The sequence below is a fragment of the Lissotriton helveticus genome, assembly GCF_964261635.1.
Source record: "Lissotriton helveticus chromosome 1_1 unlocalized genomic scaffold, aLisHel1.1 SUPER_1_unloc_31, whole genome shotgun sequence".
Lineage (NCBI taxonomy): Eukaryota > Metazoa > Chordata > Amphibia > Caudata > Salamandridae > Lissotriton > Lissotriton helveticus.
This window is the reverse complement of record NW_027611672.1, coordinates 327,514-349,128: the sequence shown is the minus strand read 5'-3', so window position 1 is coordinate 349,128 and position 21,615 is coordinate 327,514. Positions and strand designations below refer to the sequence as shown.

At 44.1% G+C, this 21,615-nt stretch overlaps 1 pseudogene; it reads left to right on the top strand.

Annotated features, from left to right (window-relative positions):
- LOC144805891 (uncharacterized) overlaps positions 1 to 21,615 on the top strand; it is a 59,059-nt pseudogene that overhangs the window by 28,343 nt on the left and 9,101 nt on the right.

The window sequence follows — 21,615 nt, the reverse complement described above, 5'->3', positions numbered from 1 at the left end:
CCATTTTGAACCAGCCTTTTAATCAAAACCAAATATTCAGCCCAGAGGTAGACACTACCCTTGAAAAAATGAAAAAAGACACAGACACTGCCAAGTCTATGGGGGCTTAACAGTCTACCTACCCCTGCAAGAGGTTCCTTTCGTCGCTCCTTTTACAGAGGCGGCTCCAAACAAACTGGAACAGACATTAACACGTCTTTCAAGACACAAACTCCTCCAACAAGAGTTACTATAGAGGAGGATACAGAGGCAATAATACCAAGGGCAGAGGTAGAGGTAATAACAACACTCAAGCCTCTTCCGCCCCTGAGCAATGACTTCCCTACGCTCCCGCCGCAGCATTCCACTCCTGTAGGGGGCAGACTAACACAGTTGCTGCCTGTCTGGAACTCCATTACAACAGACACGTGGGTAAGACAGATTATCCAACATGGCTACTGCCTAGAACTTACGGCAACCCCTCCACACATACCTCCCAGACAGCGTCCAATGTCTACAGATCATCTAGCTCTGCTTCAGCAAGCGGTTCTGTCCCTTCTACAGAAGGGTGCGATTCAGTTAGTTCCTTTACAGGAACAAGGGACGGGGGTTTACTCGCTGTACTTTCTAATTCCCAAGAAAGACGGGACCCTGAGACCGATTCTAGACCTCAGGCCCCTCAACCATTACATACAATCAGATCATTTTCATATGATCACTCTGCAACAAGTGCTTCCACTGCTGCAACAGGGAGACTTCCTTTCTACACTAGATCTGAAAGACGCCTACTTTCACATCCCTATACATCCTTCTCACAGGAAATATCTAAGGTTTGTACTGGAAAGACAACACTATCAGTTCACAGTCCTTCCATTTGGGGTGACGACGGCACCAAGAGTATTCACGAAGTGCCTAGCAGTCGTAGCAGCACATCCGCGAAGACAACAGATCCATGTCTTCCCTTATCTAGACGATTGGCTCATAAAAGCCAAATCGTCCAGTCAGTGTGTTACACACACACATCAGACGATCCAAATGTTGCACAACTTAGGGTTTACAATCAACTACACCAAGTCCCACCTAGAGCCTTCGCACGTACATCAGAATCTAGGTGGTACAATAGACACGCCTACAGCTCTAGCTTATCCCAGTCCAGCCAGGATACAGAGCATTCAAAACTTAGTTGCTGTTTTTCAACACCAACAGTCTGACATGGGGTAGGGGTAAGGGGGGTTGGGGGTAACTTTTAGTAACAGTGCACAGTATATATACTTAAACAAATACATTACATTCAATACAGTAGGCGTAGCAGTAGGCGTAACTAGTAGCAGTCACGAAAGATAAGGACAAAATGATGTAACAAGAAGGCGTGTACAGGGCGTATACATAGACATGTGATGTAAACGTAACAGAAGTGTCATAAATGGGGCGGAAACATGGAGGGGGCTACCTGAGCAGCCGGGACCTTTAACCTAGTGGTGCGCGCAAACGGGCAATGACGTGTTACCAGGGAGAACTGGGGGCTATGACTTCTGCGCTAGAAGAGGAGACTACAGTCTGCAGTGTCAGAACGACATGTACCTAAAGCATATCTGGTATCTAGTGTTTGGAATACATATTGATAGAATCCAAAAGTTATCAGGGCAAAGGCTACTTGACACTAAGACTGGTGCATGCATAATTCTACATGTATTGCGTGTGCTAGGAATATTCTATGAATATTAATACAGTATTTCTCTTACATGGAGACAGTAAGGCTAGACCATGACGGAAACTATTGATGCGATTCAGTAGCTTAGGAATGCAGAGAAGGAGGGCTGGACTGATAACTAGAAGCATAACATACTCTTGGCAGACTGGCAGGCAGAGCCAGGCCGGGCCGGGCACTGTGAGGCAGGAAGTAAGTGAAGGGTCAGGGATGCAGGTGGGGGCTGTATCGCTCCTCGGAGAGGGTTCAGGAGACAGGAGATGAATCTGGTGTCCGGGCCCTTTTGAGGCCTAGAAACGGGGACAATTCAATGAATTAACGTGCACACTGTAAAACGTGGCAACATAGGCCTAATACTCGTTGCTTTCACGAGAACTGGATACTGACATACTGGAGATGGACACAACTGTAATTGCGTCTTTAATCGGTCAGAGGGGGATACATGCATATCGATCATGCACATATAGCATAAGATGGGGAACATGTAGGCACATATGACATGGCAAAATTTACTTTTCCACATTCCCTCCTTGTGCCCTACGTTTCCATCAGGAAACATCAATCTTGGAACGGGATTTAGGACTAGGACTAGGAATACAAGAGGTAGCACACATGCCGCAAATCGCAGGGCCACATTGTATACAGAGGCAGCAACTGAAAATGATCATTACTGCAATACCTAGGAATGACAATACTTTCCATCCCCAGGCGGATACGATACTCCAGAGCCAACCGGACCATGTCCAGGTGCCTGGATTCTGGTGTAACTGATAGGCAATTTTATGAAGTCTGGTTATAGCTGAATAAACAGACGGTGCGTTATTAGGAATGAAAATGCAGCAACTAGATCCGATGACTCTACATGCTCCTCCTCTATTGGCCAGTATGACGTCAAGAACGAGACGATTTTGGAGCACAAGAAAACGCATAGCAGATTGCTCTTCAGTTAAGTTACCTAGAGCGGAAGTAGTCTCATTCACTACTGCTTCAAGGGTTCTGGTTAACCTACGTATTAACTTACTATTCTGGACAGGTCCTATAAAGAAGAAGAAACCTTTATTGAAGTCTTGATACTGTTCTAGAGTAGTTTCAGTTTGATCGACAATTGGGGATTCGATCTCCCTTCTATGTCTGACGTGTACTAGATGTGTGTTTCTGTGATAATCAGATGGGGCTAGAAAAACTGGTGGCAGTAGGAAGGTAATGTAACATGTTCCATCCCAATCGAGGGGCAGACGAACATATGCGGTCTGACCACAAACAAAATAAGAATGACGTGAAGCTTTAAAAATAGATTTCCCACTGTCACTATACTCGACAGTAGTAGTACAATCACTATGTCCTACATGTGCGGATCCATTCTTTCTGACACATAATTCGCCTTTGACTGGTAGTACTGTAATAGCAGGCAAATCTGGAGTAGTATCGGACTGAACATTCAGGACCATGAAATTCGAGGAATAATTACCTAAATCATATACTTCATTTTCTAGATCTAACCCTGTTCTATGGGAAAGACCTTGCTTGTCTGGGAAACATGTTCGATTCAGAAAGGACATATCAGTTGAAGATGACGTTAACGTGGACCATGCTCCACACAAACCATTATGTGAGAACGGATAGGGAAAGAGTGGCAGAACTCCCTTCGGTGTCTGGAAAGGGGGGAGTCGACCACACACCCAACAATTAGTGGCATTGCTGGTCTGGTGTGAATAGTGTAACATTCGGATGAATGTGTTATTACGCATAGCAAGACGATAGGATAGCTCGTGAGGAGGCAGATCACTAAATGTGTGCTCTACTGTAGCATTAGAAGACATATGTACATGTGAAATTGGAAAACATAAATGTAAAGCATAACTTGTGCATGTAACCATAAGACTCAAAAATAACAAAAAGAATAGAACGATAATACATCTTTTAGAGTTTTGACTAACTCTCTCACTGTGGGGGTCTGTCTCATACATGTCAGGAACCTGTCTAACCGTTTCACCCGAGAGGGACTTAGACAATTAAACTGGCTGACTTATTTTACTAGACCTTAGCTTATCTTTATACTCCTGCTGCGGAGTTTTCTCTAACAGGGGAGGCTTGAGTTCAGAGTCTGTTTTTAGGCAGTCTTTAGGAATAAGGCAGTCCTTAAGAAATATCTTTTGTCGTAATCCATGGAATTTCTTGATATGGCTGGTGTGGACCCACCCCTTCCGGCCCTCTAGCTTGACCGCGGTCCTTGTTGTCAACAACACCATTTTAGGCTCTTTCCACCGGGGCTCCAGCGGACTTGAACGATCAAAATTGCGGACCAAGACATATTCTCCAGGAACGACTTCATGCGGTTTCACCTCAGTGTTGTCTGGAAATGCAGCGGCAACCTGTGAACGACAAGAGTGTAGGGCAGACATCAAGTAAGCTAGGTAATCTGTCAGCATATTACTGGAAACGTCTGTAATACTACGGGGTCTAGGTGTACCCCACATGTTTGGAGGACGGCCGAATACGACCTCATACGGGGACAGACCTGATCTGGAATGTGCAACCATTCTCATGTAGAACAGAGCAACTGGTAGAGCTACTAGCCAGTCTACACCTTTTTCTTTACAAACTTTAGCAATTCGGATTTTCAAAGTCTGATTATGTCTCTCCACGAGACCGGCTGCTTCAGGATGGCGTACACAATGGAACTTCCACTGGTACCCTAACAGAAGGGAAACATGTTTCATGAGCTCGGATGAGAATGGCTGGCCGTTATCTGAATATACGACCCTAGGGAGTCCATAGCGGGGAAAGAACTCACGAACCAACTGCCTGGCAGTGGTCGCAGCTGTGTAATCTGGAACTGGATATGCTTCTGTCCACCTGGACAAAGCGCATACAACTACGAGGACATACTTGAAACCTCGACATCGCTCCATCTGAATATAATCCATCTGGAGGACCTCAAAAGGGTGGTCGGGAGGATGGAATCCCCCTTGTTCCACCGGGACACTTTTACCTGGATTGAACTGACAACATATCATACAGGTACGGACTTTCTGCTTGGCTGCAGCTCGTAAATGCTTGTTGAACCAAAGGTTCTGAATACTGTCTAACATAGCTTTTTCTCCTAGATGTGCTGGACTATGTGCGGTATTGATAATGACTTGAACCATAGAGTCGGGGAGAAACCATGTGGCTTTTCCCTTCGTCAACCATCCTTGATCTGTCTGGACCCCTCCTTGTTCGGACCATTTCTTGATTTCTTCAGGAGTAGCATGTAACTGTATGTCTATGACATCTTGTGTAGGGTCCTTAACTGTCATACAAGTAGTCTGATCTGGAGTGAGTGTCTGTGTCGTGTTAACTGGAATGTCTGGAGTCTGAGCTGTAAGCTTGGCTGTTCGATCTGCTAGATCGTTACCTTGGGAAATGATGTCAGTGACTTTCGTATGTGCCTTGCACTTCATGATAGCGATAGCTGTTGGTAAATGTATTGCATCTAACAGAGCTTGAATGAGAAGACCATGCTGGATCTTGGTTCCATGAGAAGTCATAAAACCTCTTTCTTGCCAGAGCACTCCAAAGTCGTGTACGACTCCGAATGCATAACGTGAATCTGTGTATATGTTTACTTTCAGGTTCTTGGCACGTATGCAGGCTTGGGTCAGAGCGACTAGCTCTGCTGCTTGAGCAGACAGGGTGTCAATACGATGTGTTTCTATAACTTCGGTTTCAGAAGTCACTGCATACCCGGTCACTAGTTCTCCTGTACTTGTTCTCATACATGAACCATCCACATAAAGTGTCAGGTCGGGATCAGGTAATGCAATATCTGTCAGATCTTGTCTTGGCTTTGTCATAGTGTTAACAACTTCCACACAGTCATGTGTGGCAGGATTTGAAGTAACTGACGGTAAGAGTGTAGCAGGATTTAGAATGTTGCAGCGTCTGATTTCTATGTGTGGCTGGAACAGTGTCAGTTCATAACCTGTTAAACGTGCAATTGTCAAGTGCTGAGTCTGGGTTCGGTTTAAAAGAACTTCCACGGAGTGTGGAACTTGTACTGTCAGGGAGTGTCCTAACACTATGGAATCACTTTGTCTGATCGCTAGAGCTGTGGCTGCAACTGACTTGAGGCACGCAGGCAGAGCCTGGGCCACTGGATCTAATGTGCTGGAAAAATAAGCACAGGGCTTGTATTGTCCTGCTTGGTCTTGTGTAAGAACAGATAATGCAGTACCATCACGTTCTGTGACAAAAAGTGTAAAAGGCTTACTGTAGTTCGGTGTTGCTAGAACAGGTGCTTGGCATAAGGCTTTCTTTAACTCATTAAAAACAAGTGTATGTTCCTGGGTCCAAGGGAGGACAGTCGATACGGCTGCCTCCTGTGTCGTTAACTGTATCAGGGGCTTGGCTAGAAATGCATACTGAGGAATCCATTGTCTGCAGTAAGAAGTGAGGCCGATAAAAGCTCGTACCTCCTTCTGTGTCTTGGGCTGTGGAAGACTTGCTATTAACTGGATACGGTCAGGTGTCAACTGCCTACCCCACTTGGACAGTAAGTGTCCCAAGTAGACCACTTGCTGGACACAGAATTGTAATTTGGAAGGGGCCATCTCGGCCAGAAAATACAGAACTGTAAGTGACGCTCGCTCGCAGTCACGTTCAGAACGGGCTGTGATCAGTAGATCATCGACATACTGGAGCAGGGCAGTGTCAGTTGGCATGTGAATATTGTCTAGTTGTCTTTTAAGTGCTTGACTGTAAATGCTAGGGCTTTCTGTAAAACCTTGAGGAGCTCGTGTGAATTTATAGCTTCTTCCATTTAAACAGAAACCGAAAAGGAACTGGCTGTCTGGATGAATGGGGACACTGAAGAATGCGTTCTTGAGATCGATAACTGTGAAGAACGTAGCTTCAGAATCAATGGCTGTCAATAGGGATGAAATATCTGGGACTACTGGGTACTGAGGTATGATACATTTATTAAGTTCTCGAAGGTCAATCACTAATCGATATACTGGAGGTGCATTTGGATCAGTACGTTTCAGGACTGGAATGATAGGAGAATTACATACATTGGAGTCAGTTTCTACAACCACTCCTTGAGCAATAAGCTCGTCAATAATTTTGGATAAGGCTGCTACAGCCTCAGGTGGCAATTTGTACTGTCTGATTCGTGGCAAAACTACACCTGGCTTCAGAGTCACACGATGGGGTGTGATATGCATACAACCTACATCAGTTGGACCTTGCGCCCATAAATGCTGTGGTACATTCAATAACCTTGGATCAAAATCACGTAATACATAATGACCTTTGAAGTCTCTCAAAAACAAGCGAACCTCCTCTGGGGAACAACAAATTACTGCTCCTAATTCTTTCAATGTCTTAATGCCTAACACATTTTCTGGACATGATTTCGTGAGTAACAAATCAGTAGTTCGGGACAATGGACCGACTTCTAGAGTAACTGGTTTCGATATTTCATTAACAATCGGCTTTCCTGAAAATCCAAGGGAAACATTTCTAGAGCCTGAGAGCGGAGCCCCTGGAACCTCGTCATGACTGATAGTAGTCCTACTTGCCCCTGTATCAATCAGAAACTTTCTGTCTTTCCCTAATACTTGACTGTGTACATAGGGACCCTCTTGATCTACAGGTATCTCGATGAGAGGCAAGCCTACCTCCCTCTCCAGGCTGTTTCATGAATACGGCTGATAATCTGGATATTCTGTCTGGGCATATTGGTACATCTGCTGTGTAACATGCTGTGTTGCAGCGATAGGCTGCGGTGCTGGAACTGTCTGTTGTGCATTCTGTGATGGCTGAGAAGTCTGTGAAACTTGTTCTTGTCTAGGCGGACGTGGTCTTTCTTTAGTTTTACCAGTAGCTATGTTGTGTTTCAGAACTGCACACTCGTTTATAAAATGACCTGGCTGTTTACAGTAATTGCAGGTCCCTTTAACGGGAGCTGCAGGATGACTGGCTTGATTCGGACCCCTCTTCTGACTGTCTTGTGGAACAGATTGTGCAACTAATACTTTCATTTTCGTGTCTTTCATACGTCTCCTTTCGTGTTCTTGCTCTTCCCTGATTCTGTTCTGGTGATACTGGAGCATTTGTAACATCTGTGACGGAGTATTAGCTTGCCAGGTACTTTCGACCTTCAGTACTCGATTTTTAACTTGTGGACTTGAATTCTCGACTAGTTTGGTAACAAAAAGATGAGGGTACGATTCACTACTTGTTTTCAGAGCACTGTTAATAATAAAACATTTTTCAAATCTAGAATAAAAATCACTAGTGTCTTCATCTTGTTTCTGTTTACAAGCTGAGATGGCATCCCAATCTTCCTTTTTCGTGGCTAGTAATCTTGGCAAAACTTGTATCAATAACTCGGGCAAATCTTTAGCTTTCTCCCCAAGACCGGTACCTGGTACTCGTAAATTATCTTCAGCTTCTAGAGCTGTCCAATCTATCTTTTTCTCTCCCACCTCCCATTCTTTTTCCTTAAGTTTTTCATATACCCCTGCGGGCAACAGGACCTTTAACATTTTAATGATATCAGGATACGTGTATTCTCCCATACGGAGCATGTCTTTTAATTCTCGATGGAACCCTGCTGGATCTTTATCGTGACAGGGAATTAACTTTTTCATCTCTAAGAGTTCCATTTTTGTGATAGGGGTGTAAACAAATACTCGTTCTAGATCACCACCCGTTCCTCTAACTGGGTGTACTTCTCGTAACGGATTCTGTCTATCTATGTAGAATGATTTACTTTCTGGGGGTGAGACGTGAACAAAATGCGGATTCAGAGACGTTCGATATTTGTGGCGCTGTTCTAGAATGACACTAATTAAATCGGTACCTAGACCTCTCCATCTATACTGGAGTAACTCGTTCAATACATCATGTAGCGGACCTGGATCAGAATGCTGATCCTCATACAGTGTAATGAGGTGCTGGATCATATACATACCCACCAGTCGCTGCTTGGCTGGGGGCAGTTTCAGAAACATTTGTGCCACTATTTCGTCTGGAAAAGTGGTAGAATCAGTAGTCCATCGGACTGCTGATCGGGCTAGTTCTTGTTCATGCATTGTACTAAGCTCACTATAGCCTATTCGTGATTTCAGAATGTGATCGGTAGCTTGGAATACTTGCTCAAGGGAACCCTGTTCTGGTACGGGAGGAGGGAAAACTTTCTTGTGATCTAGGCGTGAATGTCGGTCGGAAAGTCTAGTTCTACCTACATACGCTATTCTGGAGGGATTCTCGTCGTCTACCTCTTCATTATCAGAGTTGTCTTCTTTCTCGGTTACTTGTGTTGCTTCTCGTTTCTCGTGTAACTTTATTATTTCCCTACGAATTTTCTTGTACATACTCTCTATACAGTTCTGTGTCTTGTGTCTTCCCTCGGTTATATGGTCACTCCACCTGGTCAGGACTTTCATTTCTTCTGGATCTTTATCTGGATAATCTTGTTCTCTTATTAAACAATTAATTAAAAACTTTAAAAGCATAAGCTGAATCTCGACGATATATTCTGTCTAGATATTCTTTCATATTGGGCAGGGTGTCCAAATATTCGGTCACCCGTCTTAAACGTAATGAGTATATGATCATATTACCATCGCCTGAAACTGGATCATAACGACATTCGGTAAGTGCTCGCTTGATATCTGTAAATGTTTGAGTTTTCGGCGTACCGCTCGTTCATGTAGCTCGAGTAGCGTCATACGTCTGTGTTGAGGCGGGGTTCCAGGAGGACTTCCCCCCGCGGCTCCTAGACTAGAATCGTCGGTGGGTACTGTACGTGCTGGGAGAGTGACTGATGTAGCGGGCATATGTACTGTAGGCTGGACCGGGGGTGCCGTAACAGATGCTGTAACGGGTGCCCCGGTGGCTGGAGGAACAGGAATTACATTATTTAAGGGAGCAGGCGGGACAGGATTTGCATATTCGGGGACTGTATCGTCCAAATAGGACGAGAGAAAAATATCAGCTGCGGTCGGTTTGTGACGTAGCTTAATCGGGACCAATGGTGGCGGAAAATTACATGGTGCTTCCGGCGTTGCTTTTGGCAAGCCCTCGGCAAGAAGAGGATACATACCCTTAATAAGGGCATTTCTCCGTCTGTCTGACTGTTCTGCTTTAACTCGTTCACCTACTTCGATCAATTCCCTTTCTTGGGCTCTTTCTGAGGATTCCCTACTTAATTCTGTTTTTCTGATTTCTTTTTCGGTTCTTTTATGAGATTCTTTGCGCCATAACTCAATGGCATCTTTCTGGGACTGTCTGGCTTTCTTTTTCCATAATGCTTCTTCTACTCGCATGATGCACTCGGCATCCCATGTACCTGACATGGGCCATCTATATTTCTCTTCTAACTCCTTCTATAACTATATCCTTGGTATAATCCACCCATAAGTCTAGATATAATATGGCACTTAAGCCATGCTTATGATACATAAAATGACCTGGACTGTCCCTAGGCGGGACAGGAACTGCTTCCTCTAGTAACCCTTTTCGGGTCTTTAACTGACATAACTTGGAAAATAGAGGCATTGTTTAGGCTGAAATTCGAACACAATACAATACACGATAAACACAATAATGACTGGAAAAACAAATCATTCATACCACAACATTGAAAACACATTAAATAACATTTAGAATAACAGTTCGGACAGAATATTACCTGGTATACTGAGAACACAACACATGAATTTCTCGAGAACGGAACTTACTAGACTTACTAGATGCACTGCTAAAACAGTACGAAACATACCGGTCCCATAAAGAGACACGTCAGGACCCGCATCCACCTAGGTGAACACTTCGGATTGGATCTGCGTACCCAAACCCACGGACCAGAGACAAATTAATTGACCCTGTCTAGATACTACCCCAGCAACGGTACTCACCGGGCAGCAAGAACGGAAGGCCTCGGACTGGACTGGACGGCTACGACGACGGACTACGAACTTCGGACTTCAGTTACAGGTGGGCCTCCGGATACCTCGGACCTTGGACTCTCGGCTTGGGCTCTGGTCGGGACTCGCCGCGTTCCTCACCGCCTCGTCTGGATGCTGGACCGCAACCTCCGTCTCCTCCGTGGGCCTGAGGGATACTTGAAGCAGAAATATCTGCCGGTGCGCAGTAGAGTTCCGTCACGGCTGCAGAGGGTCAGGGGGCCTGCGTGGCTTCGCCGGCGCGTGGGGAAAGGGCAAGTCCCTATTCGGGCGCCATTATGTGGTAAATAAATAATTAATTACCGGTACTATTTTTGAATACAGTGAATAAAACAGATAGCTCAATAAATAAGAGACAGGATTCGAGGTATCTTGAGTCTACAGGCTTTAATCAGGCATAGGGGACAGGAACAGGACAGCCTGCATGGGAATAGACTGATGGCAGCTGCCGGGGAATGACATGGGGTAGGGGTAAGGGGGGTTGGGGGTAACTTTTAGTAACAGTGCACAGTATATATACTTAAACAAATACATTACATTCAATACAGTAGGCGTAGCAGTAGGCGTAACTAGTAGCAGTCACGAAAGATAAGGACAAAATGATGTAACAAGAAGGCGTGTACAGGGCGTATACATAGACATGTGATGTAAACGTAACAGAAGTGTCATAAATGGGGCGGAAACATGGAGGGGGTTACCTGAGCAGCCTGGACCTTTAACCTAGTGGTGCGCGCAAACGGGCAATGACGTGTTACCAGGGAGGACTGGGGGCTATGACTTCTGCGCTAGAAGAGGAGACTACAGTCTGCAGTGTCAGAACGACATGTACCTAAAGCATATCTGGTATCTAGTGTTTGGAATACATATTGATAGAATCCAAAAGTTATCAGGGCAAAGGCTACTTGACACTAAGACTGGTGCATGCATAATTCTACATGTATTGCGTGTGCTAGGAATATTCTATGAATATTAATACAGTATTTCTCTTACATGGAGACAGTAAGGCTAGACCATGACGGAAACTATTGATGCGATTCAGTAGCTTAGGAATGCAGAGAAGGAGGGCTGGACTGATAACTAGAAGCATAACATACTCTTGGCAGACTGGCAGGCAGAGCCAGGCCGGGCCGGGCACTGTGAGGCAGGAAGTAAGTGAAGGGTCAGGGATGCAGGTGGGGGCTGTATCGCTCCTCGGAGAGGGTTCAGGAGACAGGAGCTGAATCTGGTGTCCGGGCCCTTTTGAGGCCTAGAAACGGGGACAATTCAATGAATTAACGTGCACACTGTAAAATGTGGCAACATAGGCCTAATACTCGTTGCTTTCACGAGAACTGGATACTGACATACTGGAGATGGACACAACTGTAATTGCGTCTTTAATCGGTCAGAGGGGGATACATGCATATCGATCATGCACATATAGCATAAGATGGGGAACACGTAGGCACATATGACATGGCAAAATTTACTTTTCCACACCATGGTGAAATCGGGCACCCAGACCCGCACTAACTGAATCTAGCGATCTGGCTCCTGAAGTCTTACAGTTTGGTTATTTAAACCTACCACCAGACTGTATGGACATTATTAAAGAAGCCAGGAAACCCACTACCAGAGCGTGTTACGCTGCTAAATGGAAAAGATTTGCAATTTATTGCACAAATAATCAAATTGACCCCTGGATGCTTCCATCCAGAATATTATTTGTTACCTTCTACATCTACAAAGGTCCAATTTGACATATTCTTCCATACGCCTGCACCTTGCAGCAATTGCAGCTTATTTACAGAACAGGCAACATCTGTCTCTCTTCAGAGTTCCCGCGATTAAAGCATAAAAAAGAAGGAAGGAAGGCTTAAAAAGGATAATATCACCCAGGTTGCCTCCTTCTCCTGTGTGGAACCTAAATGTTGTCCTTGCTAGACTTATGGGACCCCCTTTCGAGCCCCTAAATAGATGCGAGCTGCAATTCCTAACATGGAAAACTGCTTTCCTTGTTGTTATCACCTCTCCCAGAAGAGTAAGTGCAATACAAGCTTTCACTATACAAGAACCATTTTTTCAAATACATCCTAACAAAGTGGTTCTTAGGTCTAATCCAAAATTTCTCCCAAAAGTTGTCACTCCTTTTCACCTCAATCAGTCTGTCGAGCTACCTGTGTTTTTCCAAAACCCAGACTCGGTAGCAGAAAGGGCTTTACACACCCTAGATGTTAAAAGAGCTCTACTCTACTATATCGTGAGTACTAAATCATTTCGAAAAACGAAACAACTGTTTGTCGCTGTCTCTCCTCCGCACAAAGGCAACCCCATCTTCAAAGGCGGGATTGCACGTGGATTGTAAAGTGTATACAAATATGCTATATAAAGGCTAAACGTACACTAACAGTTCCTCCTAGAGCGCACTCCACTCGCAAAATAGGAGCCTCTATGGCTTTCTTAGGAAATCTATCACTAGAGGACATATGCAAGGCAGCAACATGGTCTTCACCAGTGGTTCCCAAACTTTTTTTTTTTGTATTCAAATCATTTTTATTTGAAAATAGAAAGAAAAGAACAAGACAATACAATAAGGTGCAAAAAATACATTAAAGACAATAAAAGCAATTCTCCAAATACAAGGTTCTGATTATGATGAAAACATGGTAATAGAATCACTAGAATCACTAGAGTCACTGGAATAGCAAACCAAAAGAAAGAAAAGAAAAAGGAACGTTAACATATGTGGTGGTCAATACATTTACGTATACATATACAATTGCATAGTCATCCTATATCTTTGTGTAGGTTCTCATCTCAATGGCATCTAAAACCATCTCTCGGTGAGGGGCATTTGACAGGGACTTGGTCTTGCTGACTTTAGCTATGTAGCCTAAGGGGGGTCAAACGAGAAGGAGGAAGCGTCATGGGCCTTCCACAATTGTTTGTGAGAGACACGCCCTGGAGATGAGTGCAGTGCTGGGTTATCGGCTCCTCTCAGGAAGGACAACCAGTCTTGCCACATTTTGAATGATACTTCAGAAGCGTTTTTCCACTTACACCGTACAACTTTGCATGCTAAGGTGAGAAGAAGATCAAGGAGCTGGCGATCAACCGTATTAGACAAGTTCGGGTCCTGTACTCCCAGCAGAACATAGACAAACTCCCTTACAGGTTTGATACAGAAAATATGTTCAATGCAGTCAAAGATTCTATTCCAATATTTCCTCAATGAGGGTCAATGAAATATCATGTGGGCCAAGTCCCCCACTTCTGCATCACAATTCCAGCACATGGGGCTATCTCTTAGCTGAAGTCTAAAGAGTTTCTCTGGTGTCCAATACGTTCTGTTGAGATACACTTACCACGCCGACACTGCCAGGAGTCCACAGAGCAGCCAGGACACCAAGCCGCCACCGCCGAGAGTCACTCAGCTTCCAAGCCTCGCGCCGCCGCTCCGGGGACTACAACACCCGGCAGGCCTCGCGGCGGCGCGCAACTGACGCAGCAAACGTGGCGAGAGAGCGCCAGCAGGTGTGATAAATCCGCAGACACCCCCGCGTCGTGGGACGCGAGCGGGTCGCCCGGGGCTAAGCCCGGGCAAAGGGTGGGCCCTCTACGGCCCTCAGCGGCAGGAAGCGACAGGGCCATGGCCAGAAACGCTGTTGGATGCACGAGGTAAACTGGAATAATCAAGTAAGGCATTGTTGTGTTTTCACCTACACGTAAGATTGTGGAGCTAGTTCCCTGGCTTCAGTGGCAGGATGCCAAAAAGAGGCGTGGTTACTGCTACAAACACTATGGAAAACTATCTGGTCCAAACTGTGCAAAAAATAAATATACAGAGAAGAGAATCTTTGGGGTTGAGTCAATCACCAGACTTACAATGCTTGACCCCTAGCATACTTCTTCCCACTGATGATATCATATCCTTGGAAACTGATCCTGAGGTTCGTTGGGTTCTTTCTATTAACCAGGGCAGCTGCAATTTATTTGAGAACATAGTGCCAGCCCCCGAGGTACTCACTGCGGACCCGGTGAACAATATAGACAGTGACTTGGATCAGGAGATACAGTCTTGTCCCTCAGATGAAGATCAGTCCTTATCTGTCCATGCCCCTCGGACAGAACGTTCTGGTGTTAAAACTCAGCCAAAACGGGGAGGGTTAAGGTCGGGGACAAGGAGGAAGAGGGCAAATACTCCAAAGGATAATTTAAAGGAAAATGGAGAGGGGAGAGTAAAACTTAATGTTGATGATGACTTGTTTGTAAAAATTGCTGAGATGATTGAAAGTAAAATTAAAGCTATTATTAAACCTCTAGTAGCTAAGATAGATAAACTACAAACTGAGGTTAAAAAGTTAGGAGGGCAGCAGAATAAGTTAGTGGATGGAGTTGAAAATATTACCACGCTGGTTGATAACATGGGCAATAACATTGGAGAGCACGCAGATGCTGACGGTGAAGGAATAGATGATCTGCTGCCTAATAATCCCCCAACACAGTCACCGCTACTAAATGCTAACGAAACAGCTGGTAAAGGGGATGGTCCTTTAACAGTTGAAATCCCCCTAGTAGAAGCTCAGACAACGGACCCTTTACAATTTATTGTTGAAGCTTCACCTGTTGTACTAGTGCTAGCCAATGTTCCCCCCTTAGAAGCGGGCATAGTAGAATCTTCCACTTCTTTGTCAAACAAGGCATTGCAATGGTTTACAAATAATGTGAGGCTAGCCCGGGGGGGGGGGGGGGGGGGGCAACAATTAGCTCAGGAGATTAAGACCGCAAAAAGGGTTTCCTGGTTAGGAAATCGCCCCAAAAAATTTAAAGGGGATTGTGTGGCAGTGAGTTTTTCACATGCAGGCGTCTTACCAAACATCCTCACTAACTTACTTCTGCCCCAACGCAGGCAGGGTACTGTTGTCCCATTAACCTTACATTTTTTTTATGGAGAACAAGAGAATGTCACCTACCCCAAGACCCCTGCATTCGGGTGGGACAATAATAGGGACATAAATAATAGATGGGGCCAACATCATCATCGAAATACTGAATACCACCCACCTCATCCAGTTCATCACAATTCTTTTGCACAACCTCTTTTGCTGTCTAACCGTTATGCTCCTCTATCCTTTCTGGATCAAAATGATTGACTTCCGCCTGCACACATAAGCCATGAAGAGAAACAAGTACAAGTATTTAGTATGCTTACTTGGAATATTGCAGGAATTAAGTCTAAAGTAGGAAACGTGGCATGGACAGATTTTATGACAAGGTTCGACATAATTGCTTTGCAGGAAACATGGGATACAAATAACAGTTTTTCTTTAGATGGCTATAGTCCTTTCTGTATCCCTGCAGTGTCTAGCGTTGCAGGAAGAGCCAAGGGAGGCCTGTTAAGCCTTTTTAAAATAGATATTAATGGTCGCCTAAAGAAATGCGATTTCGGCTCCGAACAATGTCTAATAGTTGAACTTTCGTCGGCAGAATCTCCCAATATTTTATTTATAAATTTCTATAATTCCAACGCATCTGACTGTACTTTATATAGCCTAGATAGATTGGACCAGTTTCTGTCAGTCTACAGTGAAAATGTTAATTCTTTTGAAATCATTTTCTTGGGTGATCTTAACATACACCAGTGTTCATTAATGTGTGTTTGCGATGAAGTAGAATCCACCCCGAACTGTTCACCTATCCATCTTGAACATAACAAACAGGGGGAATGTTTAGATAATTTTTTAGCAAGATGGAACTTATATGAGTCTGGGTGCGGGGAAGGGGGGGTTAGGCTCCCTACATTTAAGGGAACAGACAATGGCTCTATTATTGATTATATATTTATTTCATTGTGTTTTTTAGAAAAGGTTTTAATGTATAAAACTGTGGTTTCTGTTTTCAATGATCACAATCCTGTCTCCTTGGACTTAGTAACTACTGGTCTCATAGGACGTAAATATGGTCCCTGTAATAGTAAACAAGCATTTAAACTTAAAGACCAGGGACGTAGATTGAAATGGGATAGTATAACCCCTGAACCCTTTGTACAAGAGGTACTCGCTGATGCTGAGGACGAGGTTGGTGTGTGCCTATCTAGTGAGGCTGAAAATAGGGAAGTGATACTTGCCTGTGGTAGCATTTGTAGTAAGATTAACCACAGACTGTCTGTTGGCTCTAAACCTAAGACAGTGCCCATCAAAAGATGGTTTGATCATAAATGTTCAAAAACACATTCTGCACTACTAAATGCTTTAAAGGCTGTCCCAAAAGACCGAGAACTTATCACTATCTGCAGAGCTCAGTATAAAAAAGCTATAGCAGTCAGGAAAAAAGAGATTAAAGATGAAGCCTGGACCCAGCTCCTAGATCCAGCAATATTGAAAAACAGTGGAGAATTCTGGAAGATTGTCAACCAACCCCTATTTACAGGGGAGGAGAATTCCCCCCTTGAAACAAACATATCTGACGAAGGTTGGATTAAACATTTTAGTGACATATATTCCAGTCATACCAGTGGAGATCCTGGGGCTCGGGAGGATGATATTAAAACCATTGGGACTCAATTGTACTTTGAGACATCGGAAGTTCTACACGCCATAGACTGTACTCTGAAGAAAAAGGCGCCAGGACCTGATGGTGTACCTGCGGACGCCTTTAAATGCTTCCCTAATTTTTGGTCTAGACTACTTTGCAGGGTATTTAATGCATTAAGCCATGATAATATTCCTAAATCATGGAAAACATCTATAATTATCCCTGTGTTTAAAAAGGGAAACAGGCAGGATCCTGCATGTTATAGACCAATCTCATTGATTGACTCATCAGTTAAGATCTTAGGAAGAGTCATCTTAGTGAAACTAAATGAGTGGGCTACTGAGAACAGTATTCTTACAAATGTGCAATATGGTTTTAGACCAAAAAGAAGTACCCAGGACCAATGTCTTAATCTCCACTTCTTGATAGAGAAATATACCAGGGCTAAGGAGGGGTCCATGTACCTTGGCTTCATGGACCTCTCCTCTGCCTTTGACCTGGTTAATAGATCGAAGCTCTGGGTAAAATTGCTGGAAAATGGGTCTGTATAGGACCATAGTCAACCTATTGGCTGACCTGCACTCGGGCCTTACTGCAAAAATCAGAGTTACCTCGAGAGGAAGTTGCACTGACGCCTTTGCTTCTGAAAAAGGGGTTAGACAGGGGTGCATTTTGGCACCCCTATTGTTCACTCTATATGTGAATGCCTTGGAGCCTGCTCTTAGGGACGTGACCCCTGATATTCCGCGTGCAGGGGAACAGGGGATTCCTGTCCTCCTCTACGCGGACGACGCGGTCCTCCTTGCGCGTACTGGGGTGGGGCTCCAACGCCTTCTGGATGCCTTTGAAACTTTCATGGGCTCACTAGATTTGAAAATAAATACAAAGAAATCTCAAGTTATGCTCATGGGCAGAGTAGCAAGAAAAAAGTGTCATAAAACTTTTAGTTGCGGGCAGGAGAAGCTTGCTCGAGTAACCACCTTCCCTTATTTAGGAATTACATTTGATGAGAAGGGAAATTGGGGTCCCCAGGTCAAGAATAGAGTAATTGCATTAGCAAGAACTTCTGCAGCCCTTCAGGGGTTCTCCAAGAAACTTGGGGCTAGGCCAATCATAGCCATATTGAAAATCTATAAGGCTAAATGCATCTCGGTGGCAACCTATGGTAGTTCTATATGGGGATATAGGGGACTGGACTCTCTACAAATCATGGAAAATACATTTTTTAGATCTGTCCTTGGTGTTCCACAATCGACCCCGTCCTACACTGTTCATATGGAATTAGGGGAAGGCTACATCACAGACCTGATAAAAACAGCACCTTTAATAGCATGGCTGAGGTTGTGGCTTAACAAAGAAATCCCCTTAAACCATATCATCATGAGAGATTGTTTGTGTTTGGACAAAGCTAACAATATTAAGTGGTTGACTTACATCAAGGAAAATTTTTCCAGGATAGGGAGGCCAGAGCTTTATTCTGAAATAGATTCTATAACATCTAAAGATATTGCGCTCACAAAATGCGCAATGAGAGAGCTTCTATCTCTGGAGAGAGAAGAGTGTGAGCTAAAAAAATCTAGTGTTAGGGCAAGTCTAATATTATCCATACCTGACGGCCCAGAAAACTACTTGAACATGGTGACTCACCCTTACCACAGGTTTATTTTAACTCGCTTTCGTTTTAACTTGATACATTTTAATCTCGGTTTTTATCCTGCTTGGAGTACCCCAGAAAAGGCGTTACCATGTTCTTGTGATCATTTCTCCGTACAAAATACAATGCACCTTGTAATGTTCTGTAGTCATTACATTGATGCTAGGAGAAAGTTCCTTGTGCCAATTCTTAAGGAGGAGGGATTTATTCAAGTTAAACCTGCTCTTATTTTTTTACAGCTTCTACAGACTCCCAGGATTATGTTTCATGTGGCTAGTTTCCTGGTGAGTGCCATTAGGAGCAGGAACATTAGACTAAAAAATGTGGCTACCTCCTTAAGTAATACAGACTATGTACCTTAAAAAGGCACCTTGTAATTATATCATGGCTTGTAATTAGGGCACATCTGGTCCTTGTTATGTTCGTCCTGCTGGGGTTTTCCTTTTTAGTATCTGTTTTTAGCTTTTTAGCACTTTGCACTTTGTATTTCATAATGATACGAATTGTAACATGTGGTGTGGTTCTTATTCTTATTGTATTCTAACTGTTTTTAAGTATGAACTTTCCGTATATGTATTTTGATTAATTTGTACTTTGCCATTGTCTTTATATGATATTAAGTTATCGCAATAAAGTATTTTGACTGACTGACTGACTGTTGACTAACATGAATTTAGTTTGTGATAATATAGGGGAGACCTTATTCCTAAATGCAATAGTATATATTATATCCCAGTCGAAAGTCATACCCGTTGTGTTGGACTCTGCTTCCCATCTCATCTCATTTCGTCTGTGTGTTTTCTGAGGAAGGGGGAGGAGCATTTTATAAACCTTCGAAACGAAATGTCCCGCTTTATTGATGCGTCGGACAGAACTCCAGAGCCGTGGCACAGAGGGAATCAAGGAGCGCGCAGACAGGAGTGTTTTTAGTTTCAGAAAATCGTAGAAGTCTATTGGTGTGAGGGCGTTTGTGGCTTGGAGTGACGAGAACGGTAGAGGTTCAATACCCTTGAAGAGGTCGCTTACCATGTTGATACCTTTCGCGGACCCGTGTTTCCACTGAAGGGGTACCCCGTTGATTTTCAGTAAAGGGTTATGCCAAAGGGCTATGGAAGTGGAATTTTTGAGCTCTAGGCCTTTATCGTTTGACTGGTCGAGTTTCAGGAGTGCCCTTCTTGTGTTTAGCAGGATATACTTTGAATGGGGTAGGCGCGCAAGGTCCATTTTGAGTAGGGCTGGGAGTGGAATAGTACCCAATATAGCTTTTTCGATATCCATCCATAGTGGGGTGTAATCTGATTCTTTGCTTAGCCACTGGGCGCCCTGTTTGCATAGGAACGCTGTTTGATAGTGTCTGAAGTTTGGCAGACCCAGGCCGCCTTTTTCTTTAGCCAGCTGTAGCTTTTTCATTGATATCCTGGGCTTCTTTCCTTGCCACTGAAATGCACCAAACAGCTTCTCTACTTTGTGTATAAAATTATCGGAGATGGTCATTGGTAGCATACTTGCCAAGTAATTTACCAGAGGTGTTACCATCATCTTCAGGGTTTCAGCCCTAAATGGTTCCCAAACTTTTGACTCCTGAGGACCCCCACTGAATCACTACTAGATGCCGGGGACACCCAAACAATTTGTACAAATAAAATTTCTTTTTAAAAAAGCCTTTTGAAGCAGAGGAAATTTCAAGAGGGAGACAGCCTGAATTGGGTCTATTGGCATGGACATGTATGCACACAGCAGCGTATTATTTAGTGGTACAAGTCTCCTGCTCTCAGCCATAGCAGCACCTCTACATTCTCATTCCAGAGCCTTGGAGTGTTGACCCTTCCTTACAGCAACAGGTTGAATGATTGTGAATTATTAGCATTTTTACCTATTCACAGTTTAAGAAGGTCTAAAATATGATACAATTATGAAGCATTTTATAATAAAGACATGCCCCAAGGAGCAACGAATATTGTGAAAATTCTAACAAGATTGTGCACAAAGTGATGAGTCCAGTGTACAGAGCAAATTCAAGGTCTATATTAGGAGTTCATCATGGAGGTGCAAGAGATGGCAGGAAGGTATCTGCACAGGAGGCTTATTGTTTCAGTGAGATCATGGAACAATGCTATGCCAATTACCATAAACCCCGTTAGACATAATCTTTAGTCACAGACAGCAGAACAACATTTTACCACCAAGGGGTGAGCAATGGAGTTAAGGCATATTTCAGAGAGGCCTCGTGTGGCACCTGACATGACCCTCTCCTGTTAGGATGCCCACTGCCCCATCCCTTGCCAACAACAAACTGCAAAGGCTACACAGAATAAGAGCTTGATATGTCTGAAGATGAAAGCTTGACAGCACACATAATTAACCCAAGAAGTGGAAAGTGAGCAATCAGAAAGCAGCACGAAAATCCTAATGCTGATCCTGGCTGGATCTATTTTTACCTGCCTGCCAAGTAACGTTAACCTATACACATGTGCCTTTCAACGCTTTATTGCTTTTATTGTATTGCCTGTATTTTCATTGTTGTGTCCGTGACTGCTGTTGTCTGTCTTCCCCCGCTGCCTGTACGTGGTCCGTGCCCCTTTTTCTTCCCTCTGTTCACCTCGCTATCCCCGTGCTCTCTCTGCCCTGACTTTCCTTCTGTACCCCTCGCTGCCCCATGTCTCTGCCCGGTTTTCCCTTCTGTTCCCCTCGCTGCCCCTGTGCCTTTCTGCCCATTCTGCCTTCTGTTCTCAGCTGCCCCTGAATTTCTGTATTTTGTATTTTGCCTCTGTGCCACTCGTTTTTTGTGCCTGCCTGCCCTCTGT